At 49.1% G+C, this 20,037-nt stretch overlaps 1 long non-coding RNA gene across 2 annotated transcripts; it reads left to right on the top strand.

Moving 5' to 3' along the window:
• The first annotated feature begins 1,929 nt into the window (after window positions 1-1,929).
• On the top strand, window positions 1,930-19,488 carry LOC139045843 (uncharacterized). Of its 2 annotated transcripts, none has more exons than XR_011504994.1 (3): window positions 1,930-2,064; window positions 10,504-10,593; window positions 18,506-19,488. It is a non-coding gene; the product is annotated as an uncharacterized lncRNA (long non-coding RNA). The 2 variants fall into 2 exon arrangements; XR_011504995.1 differs by lacking the exon at window positions 1,930-2,064 and adding an exon at window positions 10,260-10,396 and having other exon boundaries at window positions 18,506-19,483.
• Window positions 19,489-20,037: the final 549 nt, after the last annotated feature.

Genomic DNA, 20,037 nt, shown 5'->3' on the forward strand with positions numbered 1-20,037 from the left:
TCCTGACCCACAAATCATGGGATATAATAAAATAATTGTTTTGAGTGCCTGGGGTTGGGGGTAGTTTGTTGCAACAGCAATAGATGACCACCTGAAATGAATCAGCCACTTTCCAACATCTGCTTCTTTTTACCCACACAGTTCCTTTCCTGACTCATGGTGTCTGCTCCTTTATGACTTCAGCCTTCTGGGCTTGTGACCACTCCCACTCGAACTTTCTTTCACAACCTTCCAGTGGCAGCTCCCAGCATTCACTGACTCAGCCTCTCTAGAGAAAGGGCCCATTGGACTGGCCCACCATTTTGTGTCTAGTCACACATACATCATTGGCCACCCTTGGGTCAGGTGCCACCCCTGATCCAATCAGCTAGATTGGAGGAAGAGGTCATGGATATAAAACATGGCTGCTTGGGAGCTGCTGTTTCTAGAGAGGCTGTGGGTGAGCTCACTTTGGAGGGGTAGGGGGCTGGCAGGCACCATAAACGTACCTCCTTGGTTCTTCTCTTCCACTTCTCCTCTAATGACTATCTGTTCCCAGGGGCACAGTTGTGCAGTGTGTGCACCATGAAAGTGACTCCCTCCAAGGGCAGGTCCCAATGTAAACCATACAAGTATGTTGGGTGTCTCACGGGGACAGAGTCTCGTGTTACTTACTTACGTTGACTCAGATATTTTTATTTTCCTGTTTACAGATGAGGAAACTGAGGCTCAAAAAGCTCGTAAAATTAGGAAGGGGAAGAACCTGGAGGCCAATCTAGATGTTTGATTTCTGGTGCAGTGTTTGCTCACATCAGCTGGATCCTCTGCTTGTCTTCCCCTCTGGGATCATTCTGCTTTTCTCACCAGCTCATCCACAGGGGCCGGAAGATGCAGGGCCCTTCCTTGTGCAGCCCTCCACTTTAGATGGAAATTGTCCCTGATTCTGGTTTTCTATTTCTAGCTGCCTGACCTTTTTACATATGTCCTTTGTGGAAAGCTACTATAACACCTTTTTAGAAAGAGATTGGGTATAAATAAATCTAAGAAAAAAGTTGAAACTCTTCTTCTTGAAGTCACCCCAACCCTGGTGGAGATATCCCTCCATGCTGCTTCTCGAATCCTGGGCCCCCAAATTTATCTTTCCTGGGTGTGCAGCCCCATCAGCAGCCAGCATGTCTCCTACTCTGAGGTCAACGTGGCAGGTGCTCCCTGAATGCAAATCCTACCACTGATTCCATCACCCCGTATCTTTTGCAGTTTCGGTCTTTAAAAATATTTTGAGCTTCCTATTTCTCTCAAGCCCTGACTCAGTCGAGTGGACTTGGCACCTTGCAAGGTCTACACAGCATCTGTCTGCACATGCTGTCCTAAGTAGAACCTCCCTCTTGGTGCCGCCAACCCCCCAGACCCATCCACCAATTCACTCTCATCTGCAAGGTGGTGAGAAATAGAGTAAAAAACATGAGTCAGAGAGGCTGAGAGTGCCAAACGTCCACACAGTGGGAGTCTGCTGCCATTTCAAGACGTCCACAATGTATTGTTGAGAGAGAAAGGCAGATGAGAAAAGAGCATGCCTATTACTATCCAATTTTTTTTATATAAAAATATCTGTGTGTGTATGTGAGTGTGTGTATCTAGAAGAATATTCATGGAGAGGTGAACAGGAATCTCAGTGGTGAAATTTTAGGTGCTTCCGACACACATCTTTAGACTTTTCTGTATTGTCTGAGTATTTTTATGTGAACATGTATTATTTTTAATAATCAGGAAAAAAATCTATTTTCTTGAGAAAAGAAAAGCCAGAAGCCATCAAGGACTACAGATTAGAAAGAAAGGTCACTTTTTGTTCTCAGCATTATTTTGATAACTGTGCATCACAAAGATTGGGAAAGGGCTTTGAACTTAGGCCTTGAAATCTCTTCCTGCTGATTTATTCAAATAAAAATACTCAGACAATCGGAAGGAGAGGCAGAAGGACTGGGTTGCGTCGGCCAGGGATGAGGAGATGGGGAGGGCAAGGCAAGTTTTGAATAAGAGAAATCCCTGGAGAATAACTTCTTCCAGCAACAAACACTGACATTTGAGGTACGCCCAACCCCTGTGCCTGTGTGTGTGTGTGCATGTGTGCTTGCACACATGTGAGGGCCTGTGCCTGCTCTCTTTGGGACACGGTGGCATTGGCAGCCCCTGTGCAGTGCTGGCCTTTCCCTCCCTCTCATGAATGAGGGGCCGTTTAAGGAGGCCTCACTCTGCCTAGGTGAGTGTGTGAGCAGACACACCGGTGGTGAGGGGAGCAGGCAGGCCTGGAGGGGAGGGGCCAGGACTGCAGATGGGTCCTTCCCAGGCTCTCCCACCCCCAGCAAGCAGGCAGCCCCCTTGGAAACTCTCAGACCCTTGACAAGAAGCATCCAGACCTCTGCTGATCCCTGCTTCAAGAGTGGGGTCAGAGAAGGGGTCCTGATTCCACCAGAGAGAGAGGCTGAGGGAGGCAGAGCACTTCAGGCCGAGAGAGTAGAAAGAGCACTGTGAGGAGGGACAGGGACGCCTGGACCCAAATCCTGGTTTGTGACCTTGAACAAGCCAGCCCCATCCTGGCTTCAGTTTCCCTGTAAATTGGGAGAGGGAGTGGGGAGGTTTGAGCTCGAAGGTTCTTCCAGCTCTGGGGTTCAATGAAATGAGCGCATGGGCTGTCCTAAGCAATGCAGAGAACGGGGGCCCACAAAAGGGTAAATGGAAGTTCCTACAACATAGTCCTGTTTCCGTTTGTGGGACTGAGCATCTGTCTGTCTCTGCCCCCATCCTCAACACTGGGGACCCGGTTACCCAGGCCTAAGTGGAAGCTAGTCAACCTGCTCCTCCTCCACACTCTCAATCCCTCAGCCAGGCCCCACCCCTGCCAAGAGGCAGGCAGGTGACACGAACAGCAGCAAGAGGAGTCTTGGCCAGTTCCTCGCGGGGCGTGGGCGCCGAGTGGGACCAGGACCGGACTGCAGAGGCTGAGCCCTGTGGCTGAGGAGGCGGCGGGCTCCAGGCTCCGGGCTCCGTGCCCACGGGCAGGCAGCAGGCTGCGCACCAGCAGCACTCGCCCGGGAGCTGACGACGAGGGGGACGGATCCGGGTCTGGCTGAGTCCTGAGGCAGAGGGCGGGCTGGATGTCAGGCTCACCGGAGGCTGAGCCAGAGATGGAGGAGGAAAGACCAACAGGCTGCAGGGACCGACGACGGCTGCAGGGTTGGGGGAGGCTGCAGGTGGACATGGGTTGGGCCGAGGGGGTGGCAGCTACTAGGATAGGGGAAAGTCCTGCCCTCCACGGCTCCCCAGAGGCATCAGAAAAGCCCAGTCCATCCTGGCTTATCTACCCTGCTGGTGGGGATGGCCCCATTAATCCAGAAGCTTCTCTGGAGGTCATGGGCCAGCCCTGGCCACCCTCTCCTGGAGTGAGGGTGGAGGTGGTGGGAGGTAGGGGCTACACTAGGTCTCAGAGATGTCCCTTCACCCTGGGTCCAGAGATGGGGACAAGATGGAGTGCAGTGGGGGTGGAAAGTCCTCATTTCTCCTACCCCTAAGCTGGGAATTTGAGGCCCTTTTCTTTGTCTGAAACTCGAGGAGCAGAGAAGGTTCTGGATGGGTCAATCTCCCAACCCCCCACTCGCCACAGGACCTTATTCCCCTGCAGACTCTAGAGGGAGGCCCGTGCGGCATCCTGGTGGCTTCTGGCCTGTGGAGCGGTGATGGTGGGAATGGGGTAGGGAGTCCAGGTCTCGTCCCTCAGTCCAGATGCTCAACCTCTGGTGAGCAGGCCTGGCTCTGAGGGATGGTGTCAGCCTTGACTGCACCCTGCCTGCCCCAGGGCCTGCCTGGCACAGGGCCACACCTTTAGACGCCTCCATACACCTCTCTTCTTTCCTCTCACCTGTCGCCATGGGAACAGCCTCCGGGGCTGGCAGAGGTGTCTGTTGCCTCCAGACCTGAAGAGGGCCCAGGCCCCTTGTGGCTGGTGAGAACTGAGTCAGTCTGGAGATGCTGTCAAGGGTTTCAACATTGAAGGCGACCTCCAGCCACCCCCTCCAATGGCCTGCCAGGGTCCTCCTTACAATATCCCCCCAGTCCTGCTTGAACTGGGCCAGTGAGCAGGAGCTCAGCACTTTGCAGATAGGTCACTCCCCATTGGCCGGCTATTGTCCCCTCCCGACTGTCTGTATCCTGTGTGATGGTGGGGGAAGGGCGCGGCAGAATGAGAATGGGGCCTCTGTTCTGTCCCTGACTTTCCAGAATAGGCTGGGGAACCCCAGGCTGTCCCCCTTGGGTCACTCCATAGAGGCCACGGCTCTGCCTTGAGAAATAGTGTAAGGCCCCGTGGGAGGGGCAGACACTGGGGTCCCACAGTCTTGGTTCTGGTCTAGGCTCTGCTGCGGACTTTCTTTTGTTCCTTTGTCTGGGCCTCCAGCTTCCCACGTGCAAAGTGGAAGGAGTTTGGATTGAATGATTTCCTTAGGGCCCCAAAGCTCCGACTTCCAGTGTTCTGTGTTTTATTTGCTATTAGGGCAAAGGATTGGGCGTAAGGAACCATCACTAATAGCCAGAATTGTTTTTTCGTTTGTATCTCTGAGTTAGCAGAGGATGGATCCTGCAACATTCATTTAATCCAAGGACCACTACCCACGTCTGAGACCCAGCATCCTTGCTGTCCCCACAGGCCCTGTCTAGGTTCTTAAGCTTGACTGAGCCCTGCTCTCTTTTCCAGGAATTGCATCCTCTTCAGGCCAGGGTGGATTTCTCTTTCTCCCCTATTGCCCTGTCACTCACCCCTGCCCAGCTTTGGGTGACTTCTCCGTCCTAGATTCATCCAGTTGGTTCCAAGCCTACCTCCCTCACCACCCACCCTCATCCCAGGGACTCTGACCTCCTTCTTGCCTCTAAACCCCAGGAGAATCTCCGTCCCTTTCCCTCCGTTGTCTGCTTCTTTCTTCCTAGAACCTGACCCTGGGAGTTCTCCCAACTACTGGGGCTGGGGAGGACATAGCTGCATTTTTACCATACAGTGTTTGTTTGTTCATTCACTCATTCATTCATTCACCCACTTAGTCACTGTGGTGGATGCTGTTGGTTACTAATGCCACAGTCACTCTCTTCTCTTTTGCCTCCCTCCCAGCATAGAGCTTGAAAAACTGAGACACTCATTTCTCAGCCTCCCTTGTAGGTAGAGCTGACCCATGTGACCCAGTTATGACCAATAAGATATAAGAGGCTGTCTGCCGGGAGCTTCTGAGAAAGTTTTTCCTCCCTGTTAAAAGAAGGAAACTCAGGAGAATAATCCTATCTCACCACCTTGGCCCTCACCCTGCTTCCTGCCCATGGGTATGATTGTGTGAGGTCATGATGCCTGGAACAGTGGTAGCCGTCTTGTGACTATGAGGCACCAAGCCCAAGGATAACAACCACCACTCTGAAGATGGTGAAGCAAAAAGGTGGAATGAGCCTGAGGTCCTTGATAACCATTGAGCTGTTGAATCATCCCTGAAATCACTCCTTCTACATTTCTCTTTTCTTTCTTTCTTTCTTTTTTTTTTTTTTTTGAGGAAGATTAGCCCTGAGCTAACATCTGCTGCCAATCCTCCTCTTTTTTGCTGAGAAAGACTGGTCCTGAGTTAACATCCTCGCCCGTCTTCCTCTACTTTATATGTGGGACACCTGCCACAGGATGGCTTGCCAAGCAGTATGTAGGTCCACACCCGGGATCCAAACCAGCAAACCTCAGGCCACAGAAGCAGAACACGCAAACTTAACCACTGTGCCACCAGGCCAGCCCCATACATTTCTTATTAGGTAAATAAATGTCATAACAGTTAATGCTTTATAAATGAGGTATTACGTTTTTTTGCTGTCACCATAACAGCAGCAATTTAGACATCCACTCAATCGATCATTCACTTATTCATGAATTCACTCATGCATGTTTTCACCTTCTTGCTGTATTGATTAGGATAGAGGTTCAGATGCTCTAACAGAAACCCCACATAGCAGTGGCTAAGTTGAATAGAGATTTATTTCTCTCTTACATAACAGTCTGAGGGTAAGTAGTTAAAGGCTGGGATGGCAACTCCAAGATGTCAGGGACACAGGATCCTTCTAACTTGTTGCTTCACCATCCCTGGGCTGTTCTCCCGTCTACATGCTCCAAGATGTTCCCACCACATCACAGTTCAGCTGGAGGAAAGGGGGAAAGGCAAGAGAGGGCCTGGTTCTCTCTTTTAAATGTATGATCTGGAAGTGACATACCCCACGCTTTTGTTCACATCTCATTGGCCAGAACTCAATTACACAGCCCCTCCTAGCTACAAAAGAGGCTGGGAAATGCATGCTTAATTCTAGGTTGCTATGTGTCCAGCTATAAATTATAAATTTTTTTTTATTAAGGTTATGCTAGATTACAACCTTGTGAGATTTCAGTTGTACATTATTGTTAGTCATGTTGTGGGAACACCACTTCACCCTTTGTGCCCTCCCCCGACCCCCCCTTTTCCCTGGTAACCACCGATCAGATCTCCTTATCAATATACTAACTTCCACCTATGAGTGGAGTCATACAGAGTTCGTCTTTCTCTGTATGGCTTATTTCGCTTAACATAATACCCTCAAGGTCCATCCCTGTTGACGCGAATGGGACGATTTTGTCCTTTTTTATGGCTGAGTAGTATTCCATTGCGTATATATACCATATCTTCTTTATCCAATCATCAGTTGCTGGGCACTTAGGTTGGTTCCATGTCTTGGCTATTGTAGATAATGCTGCGATGAACATAGGGGTGCATGGGACTCTTGGAATTGCTGATTTCAGGTTCTTAGGATAGATACCCAGTAGTGGGATGGCTGGGTCATAAGGTATTTCTATTCTTAACTTTTTGAGAAATCTCCATACTGTTTTCCATAGTGGCTGCACCAGTTTGCATTCCCACCAACAGTGTATGAGGGTTCCTTTTTCTCCACAACCTCTCCAATATTTGTCACTCTTGGTTTTGGATATTTTTGCCAATCTAACGGGTGTAAGGTGATATCTTAGTGTAGTTTTAATTTGCATTTCCCTAATGATTAGTGATGATGAGCTTTTCATGTGTCTATTGGCCATCCTTATATCTTATTTGGAGAAATGTCTGTTCATGTCCTCTGCCCATTTTTTGATCAGGTTGTTTGTTTTCTTGTTGTTGAGCTGTATGAGTTCTTTATATATTATGGAGAGTAACCCTTTGTCAGATAAGTAGCTTGTAAATATTTTTTCCCAATTAGGGGGCTTTTTTTTGTTTCAATCCTGTTTTTCCTTGCCTTGAAGAAGCTCTTTAGTCTGATGAAGTCCCATTTGTTTATTCTTTCTATTGTTTCCCTCATCTGAGGAGTTATGGTGTCTGAAAAGATTCTTTTGAAACTGATGTCAAAGAGTGTACTGCCAATATTCTCTTCTAGAAGACTTATTGTTTCAGGCCTAATCTTTAGGTCTTTGATCCATTTTGAGTTTATTTCTGTGAATGGTGAAAAAGAATGGTCAATTTTCAATCTTTTACATGTGGCTGTCCAGTTTTCCCAGCACCATTTGTTAAAGAGACTTTCTTTTCTCCATTGTAGGCCCTCAGCTCCTTTGTCAAAGATTAGCTGTCCATAGATGTGTGGTTTTATTTCTGGGCTTTCGATTCTGTTCCATTGATCTGTGCACCTGTTTTTGTACCAGTACCATGCTGTTTTGATTACTGTAGCTTTGTAGTATGTTTTGAAGTCAGGGATTGTGATGCCTCCAGCTTTGTTCTTCTTACTCAGGATTGCTTTAGCAATTTGCAGTCTTTTGATGCCCCATATGAACTTTAGGATTCTTTGTTCAATTTCTGTAGAGAATGTCATTGGGATTCTGATTGGGATAGCATTGAATCTGTAGATTGCTTTAGGTAGTATGGACATTTTAACTATGTTTATTCTTCCAATCCATGTGCATGGAATGTCTTTCCATCTCTTTATGTCGTCATCAATTTCTTTCAAGAAAGTCTTGTAGTTTTCATTATATAAATCTTTCACTTCCTTGGTTAAATTTATCCCAAGGTATTTGATTCTTTTTGTTGCGATCGTGAATAGGATTGAGTTCTTGAGATCTTTTTCTGTTAGTTCATTGTTAGTGTATAGAAATGCTACTGATTTATGTATGTTGATTTTATATCCTGCAACTTTGCTGTAGCTGTTGATTGTTTCTAATAGTTTTCCTATGGATTCTTTGGGGTTTTCTATATATAAGATCATGTCATCTGCAAACAGCAAGAGTTTTACTTCTTCATTGCCTATTTGGATTCCTTTTATTTCTTTTTCCTGCCAAATTGCTCTGGCCAAAACCTCCAGTACTATGTTGAATAGGAGTAGTGAAAGTGGGCACCCTTGTCTTGTTCCTGTTCTCAGAGGGATGGCTTTCAGTTTTTGTCCATTGAGTATGATGTTGGCTGTGGGTCTATCATATATGGCCTTTATTATGTTGAGGTACTTTCCTTCTATACCCATTTTATTGAGGGTTTTTATCATAAATGGATGTTGGATCTTGTCGAATGCTTTCTCTGCATCTATTGCGATGATCATGTGGTTTTTGTTTCTCATTTTGTTAATGTAGTGTATCACGTTGATTGACTTGCAGATGTTGAACCATCCCTGTGTCCCTGGTATAAATCCCACTTGATCATGGTGTATAATCTTTTTGATGTATTGCTGTATTCGGTTTGCCAGAATTTTGTTGAGGATTTTTGCATCTATGTTCATCAGTGATATCGGCCTGTAGTTCTCCTTCTTTGTGTTGTCCTTGTCAGGTTTGGGGATCAGAGTGATGTTGGCTTCATAGAATGTGTTAGGGAGTGCTCCATCTTCCTCAATTTTCTGGAATAGTTTGAGAAGGATAGGTATTAAATCTTCTTTGAATGTTTGGTAGAATTCTCCAGAGAAGCCGTCTGGTCCCGGACTCTTATTTTTGGAGAGGTTTTTGATTACTGTTTCTATTTCTTTACTTGTGATTGGTCTATTCAGATTCTCGATTTCTTCCTGATTCAGTCTGGGGAGGTTGTAAGAGTCTAGGAATTTGTCCATTTCTTCTAGGTTGTTCAATTTGTTGGCATGTAGTTTTTCATAGTATTCTCTTATGATCCCTTGTATTTCTTTGGTATCTGTTGTGATTTCTCCTCTCTCATTCCTAATTTTATTTATTTGAGATTTCTCTCTTCTTTTCTTAGTGAGTCTGGCTAAGGGTTTGTCAATTTTGTTAATTTTTTTGAAGAACCAACTCTTTGTTTCGTTGATCCTTTCTACTGATTTTTTTGTTTCAATATTGTTTATTTCTGCTCTAATTTTTATTATTTCTCTCCTTCTACTGACTTTGGGCTTTGTTTGTTCTTCTTTTTCTAATTCTGTTAGGTGTCTTTTGAGGTTGCTTATGTGAGATTTTTCTTGTTTATTGAGGTGAGCCTATATTGCAATGAATTTCCCTCTTAGGACTGCTTTTGCCATGTCCCAAATGAGCTGGTATGGCGTGTTTTCATTTTCATTTGTCTCCAGATAATATTTGATTTCTTCTTTAATTTCTTCAATAATCCATTGTTTGTTCAGTAGCGTGTTGTTTAATCTCCACATTTTTGCACCTTTCCCTGCTTTATTCTTGTAGTAGGACAGATAGGGGATGCAATCGGCAGTCTTATTGATTTTTTTCACTCATTCATTCATCAAACATGTATAAATACATTTTATGCAGAAAGCTCTGTGCCAGGTGCCAAGGCCCAAGCTTTTGGTGTGCTCATGGTCTAGCGGGAGAATAAGGCAAATCTAGACATTCAAATCCAACAAGGCTTCGTGAGCACCTGCTCTGCCCAGACATGCATACAAACCAAAAAGTAAAGAACACCAATGACATTCCATTGGTGGGCCATGAGTCAGCCCACCCACCCGGTCACGTCCCCTACCTCTACTGAGCCCAGGGATATGGGAAGAAGGGAGAACAGTGACAATGGCAAGTGACAGTATGTCCCTTGGAACAAATCTTTGTTTAGAAAAATCCTTCTTAGGTTCTAAGGAGAATCCTGCCTGCTGAAATGTACTTTCTTTTTGTTCTCGGGTGTGATGGGCATCAGTACCTGCATCGCCCCTGGGCCCCACTCTGATGCCTCTAAAGAAAGGCCGTCAGTCTCCCACCCTCTGAGTAGTGAGGTGGCTCACTCCCTTTGGGAAGCAGAGAATCTGTGTGGATGGTTCTTACCCTGTGCCTGGCACACAGACTATACCACAGGAGTTTGATAGATGGATGAAGCAGAACGGAGGAGTGTGTGGTAGATCGTGTTTTCCAGAATTGGCCTCAGCAATACTTCTGGTCCTATGTTAGCTCTTCCAGGAGCTGGCCACTCCTTAGAGAAAGGTGGGTCTAGTTTCTCTCTTCTTGAAATTGGGCAGATTTGTGACTGCATCTGCCCATCGAATGAGACATAGCTCTGCCTGTGTGTCTCTCTCTCTCTCTCTTTTCAGTTGCTCACCTTGGGAACTGATCTCCATGCTGGGAGAAAGTGCAGGCCACATGGACGGACCACAAGCAGACGTTCTGGATGGCAGTCCCAGGTGAGGTCTCAGCGACAGCCCACATCAGCCCCCAGATACGTGACAGAATGAGCTTCAGATCGTTTCAGCCCCCAGCCTTTGAGCCACCCTAGCTGGTGCTGGGTGGAGTAGGGGTGATCTGTCCCCACTAAACCCGGCCCAAACTGAAGATTTGTGAGCAAAAGACACACACTCACTGTTTTAAGTCACTAAGTTTTGGGGTGGTTTTCTATGCAGCGATAGCTAACCAGAGCAGCATGGTAGAGTTTAAATAACCACGAATTCCTGGTAGCTCCTCCCATCGAGAGAGGGAGTCTCTTCCCCAGCCCTTGAATCTGGGCTGGCTTTGACCAGCACAACACGGCGGAGGTGATGTTATGCACCTGCCAAGCCTAAGCCTCAAGGGCTTTGCACGTCTCGTCCTCCCTTCCTTGCTGTCCTGAGACTGCCATGAGAAGGAGATGAGCTATGCTGCCAGATACCGGAGACATGAGGTCCAGCCGACAGTGAGCACTGACCTCCAGACATGTGACTGAGTTCATCTTAAACCACCCTGCCCCAACCAGCCACTGACTGCAGCCCTGTGAGGGCTCCCAGGCAAGAACCCAGCCCAAACTTCTGACCCCCATTTTATTTGGAAGTAAACGAAATGGTTCTTGTTTTAAGCCACTAAGTTTATTGCACATCGATAGTTAACTGATTATATCAACTTCCTGTTTCTGAATCAACATATGAACCCATAGATATTTTGAGCACCCAGTGCTGTGCCAGGTGGGCAGACAGGTATAGGGGATGAGATTCTTGGCCCCCAGGAGCTGACTGTCCAGGTGAATCACAGGGAAAATCAAGCCTCATGCTGGAGGAGATTGCTAGCTGATGACCCAAGTCCATTCTCCCTCCATCAAGATGATGGGATTGTTGCCCAGCAGCACGTGGCTGCCCAGCTGTGCGTTATTCTCAGCCTCCCTGGCAACAAGGTGTACCATGGGACTAAGCTCTCTCCCCTGGGATGTGGCAGGAAGTGGTGGAGGCCAGAGTCTGTAGGACAGTGGTGCTGTCTTTCCCCCTACGGAGTTGGGAGGAGCCAGGGTCTCCTCCTCACCTTTTGGAGGAGAGCAGCTCACCACCCTAGAACTCAGACTGCATAGAGGAAGTCATAATCCTCTTATTTGCATTCTGGATTCTCTGTTATGGGAGTTTTCTTTTACCCTATTTAATACAGCCAGCCTCTCCTGCAAGGCAGCCTGCAGGGCCCATGTCTCCTTTCCAGACTGGAAGCTTGCAGCTGGGGCCGGGGCTCGGGGGTGAGGTAGGTAGTGGTTCCTTCCTGCTAGAATGTAAGCTCCCTGAAAGCGGGGACTGGGTTCTTTGTGTCCACACCTATGTCCCTGATCCAGGGCTGAAAACAGAGCAGGACAGATAGTAGATGCTCATTAATAAGCATGTGTTGAATGGATGTGTGAACCGGGGAAGAAGTAATATTTCATAATTCTGGGGGCTCCCCGAGGGCGGGGCCGCGTCCCCCCTCAGACTGGGGCTCCCCGAGGACAAGCTGTGTCTCCCCTCAGAGGAGGGCAGGGCTCCCTGTTTCCTATACTTTCTCAGACCCAGAGCAGCATCTCTGGGCAGCTGGGACCAATGCAGGGAAAAACTCTGGGGTCTCCCTCCCTGCCTGCCAGGCCCCTGTGATGTGGGCAGTGACTGGCGGGGGCCGCAGATGGCATCCAGTGATGGTTAGGGTGCTTAAGCACCCTTGGAATGAAGCTTAGCCTCATTACAGCTTGTTTGAGAGAAGAACCAATTAAGGAGGCAATTTTCCTTGAGCAGTCTGAAGAATGGAGTAAAACAATAGCCAGTCAGACAGGAAGCCAGCCGCCAGCAGCCGTTCCCATCTGGGCTGGCTCCATGGAGGCCCCTGCCTGCCCCCTCCCTCCCAGGAGTCCCCCCAGCCACCTGGATGTGGCCGGTGGGTTGAGAGGGGCAGTGGCGCCCCGCCTGAGGCCTCGGGCTGCAGAGGTCTCCGTGACCAGCCCTCCCCAGGCAGCACTCCGCTAACTTGACACTTGGTGGATGTAACACTCCTAGCTTCTAAGAGCCCCATGCGCATGGGCTCACGGCGTTGGGAAGTGCTTCTTGATCACTAATTGCCCTCTTTGAGCCTGCAGCTTCTTCCAGTTATATCCTTTGTGAGGAAGGAAAACAGGAAGCACCCGGAGGAGAGGCTCAGAGGCCCCCTCACCATCCCTGCTCCATCCAAGAAGTCATGTGCCTTGTGTCCCTGGTGAATGGTTTCCTGGGAGTTCTGTGTTGGCCAAGACTGGATGGGGAACAAATGACAGAAACTTGGCTTAAATGATTGAATGATTCTGAATCTTTCTCATAATCAAAGGAAGGGAGGAACACGCAGGTGGGAGAGCCTTAAGGACAACAGGGCCCCAGGATTCAAATGCTGCCCCAGCTTTCTCTCGTTTTCCCTCTGGTCTCTGCTCCTCTGCCCATCGCCCGGAGTCTCTCACACCCCGTCCTCCACACGGCAGGCAGGCGCTGTGGGCCTCTCCCTCCTGTCTCATAGCGTTTCCATCAGGAAGGAGCCAAACTTCTCCCAGCTCCAGTTTGAAAAATCCCAGGGAAGAATTCCGATTGGTCCAGCTTTGAGTCTGGGCGCATTCCTCAGTGGATCATCTATGGCCAAGGGAGGTGGGACCGATAAACACCCTCTCCTAAAATCCCAGAGCTGGACAGGTGGGGTCTGTTCCCCATAAGAAGGGGGATGCCAATCCCAGGAGGAGGGCGGGGGCTGGGAAGACCATATAATAGTTATCAATTACAGGGCCCCACTGTCTCCTTCCCTCACTATGTGCCTGTCATCTTGTCAAATAGTTTATCTATCTCATCTCCTTTATTCCTTGAAACAAGCATAAGATAAATTTCTGTTATTATCATCCATGATATACAGACGAGGGCACTGAGGCTCAGAGAAATTAAATAACTTGGCCCAGATCACACAGCTGTTAAATGAGAGAGCCAGTATTCAAACCCAATATTTTGGTGGCACAAGTTGGAGAGGGAGAGAGATACAATCCAGATAATGAGCTAAAGTTTGGACATGTGAAATAGAACTCCTGATACCAGATGATCTGTGCCGAGTGTCCAAATCAGAGTTTACACAGAGCTGAAGAAAGCCAGATCCAGGGGGCAGAGTAGATAGAGCAGGCTCCTGCAATCAGGGTAGTCTTCCTAGAGGAGGTGGCATTTGTGAGCATAGCAGGATGGTTTGGGCTGCTCCAGAGAGAGCTCGCAGGCAAAGACACGCAGGTGCTGGCAGTTGGAAGTTGGACTGGTACACTGCAGCCGGTAAGGGCAAGGGCATATGGGGTCGTTGGGGGTGGGGGGTGGGGGTCTCCGCAACATCTGCTTCAGTGGCCAGCCAAGTCAGAGGGCTGTGCGGCCCAGGTCAGAAAGGCGGCCTGCAGAGACCCTGTGAGCAGGGCTGGACTTCACCCTGCTAGCACTAAGATATTGTAGATTTTTAAATAGAGGTGCTGACAGGAGGGAAAGAGCATTTCTGGAAGGTGGGTCTCAAATACTTATTGAGCACAGCAACCCACAGCCTGGGCTGAAGGGAGGGACAAAGCAGTGGAAGCTGGGGTCTCTGCTTGGCCTCACCCCGTCCCGAGGCAGCGCGGGGCCTAGACTTGGAGCAAGCCCTCTGCATAGCTCAGTCAGCCTGGAGGAGCAGCGCCTGGCACAGCACTGGACACACAGTAGGTGCTCAATAAGGAGGAGTAACTATTACCCAGTCTAGGTGGTGACCACTCTGCCAGGACTCCTGTCAGCCTGGGATGTTCAGTGGAGGCTGTGGGAGAGAATACTCTCGATTACCCAGCACCAGCCACGTGCCATGCACTTTACTGCGTCCTGGAGAAGGCGAGTCCTGAGGGCAGAGATTTGTCTGTTTGGGTCATGGCTCCATCCCCACAGCTTGGAACAATGTCCTGCACAGAGTAGGGGCTCCCAACATATCTGGTGAATCTGTAGGGTAGGCCTCACGACCCCACTTTACGAATGGGGAAACTGAGGCTCAGCAAATTAAGTGGACTTGTCCAAGGTCACACAGCTGGAAAGTGAGGGAAGCAGGGTCTGCTGATTTCCCAAAGCCATTTTCTCAACGAGCAAGCCCAGCTGCCTCCCCAGGGTTGGGTGGTAGCCAGGCAGAGGAGCAGGGCTCTGCCACCCCCATCAGACTCACTGATGAGAGGAGGTTTGGCTTTCCCTCCACCCTGGCTCAGCTCGGCTCAGGGTTCAAGCTCTTCAGACCGGGGTGGGGGCCAGAAGAGAGAGAGGACCTGCAGAGGCCTGGATGGCCTGGGCCTATGCCGGGTACCAGCCGCTTCCTGGGGAGTCTGAGGGAGGGGGCCTCAGCAGCACGGGCAGGCTGCTAATTAGGACAGGGTCTTTATGACTCACTATTCTGAGATGTCATTTTCTAGACTTGGGGTTGGGGGTGGGAGTGGAGAAGGCACACACAGAGTTGTTTTTAATTACATTTGGTTTGCTAATTTCTGATAGAAAATAAATATTTACCAGGAGCCATATTTCTTCATTTCACGCCGGCTGACTCCCGAGTTTATCGGGAGCCCAAACAGGCACCTCCTGCTCACCTCCCCGCCCCCCAAGTCCCCACCCCCCCACTGGAGTCACACACCCGAGCCCAAGCCCGGAAGAGGGGGGCGAAGGGAGAGAGATGGGAGGAGATGGAGAGGCAGAGGGAGGCCAGGCCTCGCTTCTGTGGGCGGCAGGTCCACGCTGGGGTGTAGGCAGAGGATGTGGAGGGGCCCCCTCTCCTTATGCTCGCCGGCACGGGGGCTGGAGCCCAGCTCTGTGAGCACGGCCTCCCCTTCCTGGGCCTGCTGCTACCTATCAGGGTGATCCCTAAGGAGACTGCCGGCTTCCACACCCTAACCTGCAGTGTTGGGTTTCTCCAGGGACTGGCCTTGGAGGCCTTTCTGGGTGATGGGGATGGCAGGGAGCATTGAAAGGTCATCTGACCACACCTTGGCCTCCAGATGGACCTGTGCAGGAGAGTGGGAGGGAGGGGGCCGAGAAGAGGAAGGGAGGAGGGAAAAGCTGTGGGGAAGAGAGGCAGGCAGTGAGGGTGAATTCCCTGGGGGGTGATTGGTGGCCCTAAGGAAGTAAAGACAACTGCCCTTCTTCTTTGGATTGAGATCTTGGGGTTTACAGGTGACACATAAAATGGGGGTGACTCCCTGATGCTGGAGAGGGGAGAGGAAACTAGAGGCCCCTTCACTGAGGGCTGGGGGCCACGGCAGAGTGGAGAGCTGGAGCGAGGCAGACTTTCTCAGCCTCAGCGCTGTTGACATTTGGGGACAATTCTTTGCTGTGAGGGGCGATCCTGTGCACTGTATCTCTGGTCTCTACCCACTAGATGCCAGGAGCATCTACCCCCCGGTTGTGACAACCAAAAATGTCTCCAGATATTGTCAAATTTCCCTTGGAGTGTGTGTGCGTGTGTGTGTGTGTGTGTGTGTGTGTGTGCGTGCAAAATTGCCCCTGATTGAGAAGTGCTGTCTAGGATAACTTGGCGGGGTCGAGGGAGGGAGGAGCCTCAGGATGCTAGAGGAGCTCATGGGGACTTTTGGACTCTGGACTCTGGTGAGGGGGCCCCCGAGGAATGGGGAGGAGATAAGGAGATTTGGAGGCTGGAGAATGGAGAGGCCTCTGCCCCCAGCCTGGTTTCTAAATCCATGTTAAGCCATGATTGGTTTTTTTTTTTTCCAATTACATTTCAATTTAGCTCAATTACTTTTCCATTATTGTTGAAGCGACTCGGTTTTAATTGAAGCTGCTGGTTCTTATCTCTCTCATTCCCCCACATAGATGAGGGGAGGGACGAGGGGGCCTGGGGTTAGAGGCAGCCCAGGTCGGTAGAGTTCTGGGGCAGTGGGCATCTTTAGCAGAAGGACCAAGGCCTTGAGGTGTGGGGCGCACACCCAAGAGCTCTCGGTTCGGCCACACAGCGGCCAAACAAGTCTGCAGGATGAAAGGGAGAGCTACAAGAAGGAAGGCTATGATAATGACACCAAGTACTGGACATCATTGTAATTAAGACCGGTAAGTATGTACTGTTGTCATACCCATCTTACAGATGGGAAAACTAAGCACAGAGAAGTCAAGGAACTTGCCCTGAGTCATACCACCGATCAGCAGCAGAGCTGAGAGGTAATCCAGCCCTCTGGCTCTTGAGTTTGGTGCTTAACGCTAGGCTCTACTCTCTCTCCCTCACAATTATACTCACAGGCCCCCTCCCATCAGCTGCCCCAGCCCCGTCTCCCTGACACTCCTTCCCTCCCAGGCTCTGAGTTTCTGACTCAGTTCTCTCTAGGGTGTTTGACTTTCCATCTGTCTCCAGTTCCTCCCCAACTTTCAAGGCCTGGCCATTCCCACCTCTTCCAGGAAGTCTTCCCTGATTGCCCCTGCCCTCATGCACTCACTCCCATAGCCCTGAGCTGCCCATCTACTCACCTACATTACTAGCTGCTATAGGACTGGCGGTGGAGGCAGGGAATGGGGTAGAGGTGGGGGTTGGGAAAGGCAATGATCTGGAGTTGGGCAGGTCTGAGTTAAGCAGGAATTAAGTCACCTACAAGCCGTGTGATTTGAGCAAGTCAGTGAGCCTCCGTCTCCTTGTCTGTAGACTGGGTGTTACTAAGACCCACCTCCTGGGGTGGGTTTTCTGAGGATTAAACAGAAGGAGATGAAGTCTGTAAAGCACCAGCAAGGGGTAAGGGGTTTCAGCAGCTACGGGGTTTCTCAGCCAAACTTATGTTGACCCTGAGACACGGGTACAGCAGCGATCCATCGCCCCACTTCACAGAGCAAAAAATGAGCCCCAGAGATGTATTCGAGTCCTGCAGGAAGGTGGAGCAGAGACTGGGCCTCAGACCCCCTTTAACCCTGAGTGTCACCAACCCTGTGACAGAAGAAACGAGGGACGAGTATAGACAGCTGTGAACTTTCTGAGCCCATGGGGTGAGGAGCTTGGATTTTCACTCTTCTCCATCTTCCTTGTTCTGCTTGGGAGCCCAGTGAATTCACAGAGGGGCTGTCTGTGTGCCTCTGAGGGTGGGTGAGTGTAGAGGTGAGAGTAGGCAAGCCCCCTGCCATGGAATGTTGGGTGTATGTGATTTTTCTTAGTTAAGAGAGATGACTTCCGCTAGAAGGAACAGAATATTAGACCCAAAGTGGCTTTAAATAGTTTTGCTCAAACAGTAAAATGTCTGGAAGTGGGTGGTTCCAGGGCTAGTCAATGACCCAGGCTCCTCACAGATCCCTCTGCTCTGCCACCTTCAGAGTGTTCACAGTGTCCACCTCATAGTCACAAGATGGCTGCCAGAGCACTACATCACAGCTTCCCAAGACAGGATCTGGAGCTGAAAGCAAGGAAAGAGAAGGGAGCCTTCCTCATGCCCTCTCTCCTTTTACCAGGAAGAAAAGTCTTTCCCAGAAACTGTCCAACAGATTTCCCCTGTCTCACTGGCCAAAACTGAGTCATAGAGTCGTCCCTAGCTGCAAGGGAGTTTGGGACAGCCAGTCTCTGGCACCTTTACCCCAAGGCCACACCCTTTGGGGCCCCAGCTTGATGTGGGGAGGGTTCCCTGGAAAATCCCCCCACCTTGGGCCTTGGGGGACCTTGACTTCTGTGCCCCTCATCTGAAGCATCCTTTGAATCGAAGCCCAAGTGAGTAGCGTCTGCAAATAACCTCAAGATAAGCAGCTTTAGTGCTTACCTCTCTGGTTATAAGCTTTTATCCCCAAATTAGCTCAGTATTCCCTGCTGCCTTTTCATCTTTTTTGAAGCCTTTAAGTTTATTTCTTAAAATATATTTTATTCAGTACTTTTTGTTGTTTTTAGAAGGAGGGTTGATCTGAAAGACCAAGAGCATCATTACCTGGAACAGAAACGGCAGTGTCTGGCAAAGAGGAGTGGGTGTCCTACCTGGCTTAGACAGTGACTCATCTCCCAAGGCTGGGCACACTTCTGAGCCCCAATAAAATTGGGGTTCTCTGAGAGAAGGAGGAGGGGAAATGGCTGAAGCGTGGGCCATCAACAGCCAGCTCCACAGTCATGATAATTATTGCTGAAACCACTGGGGCAGCGCACAGGGGACAACTCAGGAGGCTTGCCTGTGAAACGTGCCTTTCTGCTTGGACTTTGAGATTTATTGACATTTTCCTCCAATATGCATTTTATTTTTTTATTTTGAGACAATGAAAAACTCATGCAAGAGTTTGAAATTTGGTACAAAGAACTATTTATTTTTGAATCCTTTGAGAGTAAGTTGCAGACCTAACATCTTATCGCCTCCAAATCCTTTAGCAAGTAGTTCCTAAACTCAAGGGCATTCTGCATTGCCACAACACACCAATCAGAATCAGGAAATTAAAATTGAGACAGTACTACCACCTGAGCCTCAGACCCCACTGAAGTTTTGACAACTGCCCCTAATGTTTTTTATGGCAAAAAGATTCAGTCCAGAATCACGCGTTGCATTTAGTTCTCATGTGAGGCATCCCTCAGTCCGAAACAGTTCTTTGATCTTCCTTGACTCTTATAACTTCAACATGTTTAAAAATTACAGGACATGCCCCTCAATTTCAATTTTTCTGTTTCCTCGTGATCATATTCAGTTATGCATCTTTGGCAAGAATATCAAATACGTGATGCTGTGGGCTTCTGACTGTGTCCCATCAGGTTTCAGTATGTACCATTTCTGATGGTGTTCGCTTCCAACCAACATTTTTCAAACATATATATTTAAGTCATCGCCTTTGATTTCTCAGTGTCCTGCAGCTTTTGTCCAGAACTTCATAAATAAAACAAACTGAGATCAAGGCAACCTTGTGCTAAATTGCGTGTTTTGGGCCATTCCATGGTTTGTTCATTCAGGTGAAAGAGCAATCAGGGAGGGCTTCAAGGAAGAGGTGGAGTATGGCTTCCAGAAATGGGGAGGATTTGGCAGGGACTGAAGGGAAGCATTCCAAGGTAGGAGGGAGATTATCTGTAAAGAGTCAGAGCTGAGAAGAGTTGGGCATATGTGACAGAGATAATGTTATGTATTCAACAAAGCTGTGTCATTTCTCTCTTGGGCACACAGAAAGATTATAATTCCCAGACTCCCTTGCAGTTCAGTTGGGCCATGTGACTGAGCTCTGGGTAACAGAATATGGATGAAAATGTTGAGCTCTACTTCTAGGCTTCCCATAAATCCTTCTGCATGATCCTCCACACTCTGTCCTCCCCTTGCATGGTCACCTTGGAGAATGCAATTTGAAGATGGTGTAGCACCAGATGGAGAGAGTCTGGGTTCCTGAATGACTGGGTTCCTGAATGCCCCCCATGGCCAACAACATCAGATTGTGACAAGAGTGGGCAACTAACCTTGG

The sequence above is a fragment of the Equus asinus genome, chromosome 8, assembly GCF_041296235.1.
Source record: "Equus asinus isolate D_3611 breed Donkey chromosome 8, EquAss-T2T_v2, whole genome shotgun sequence".
Taxonomy (NCBI): Eukaryota; Metazoa; Chordata; class Mammalia; order Perissodactyla; family Equidae; genus Equus; species Equus asinus.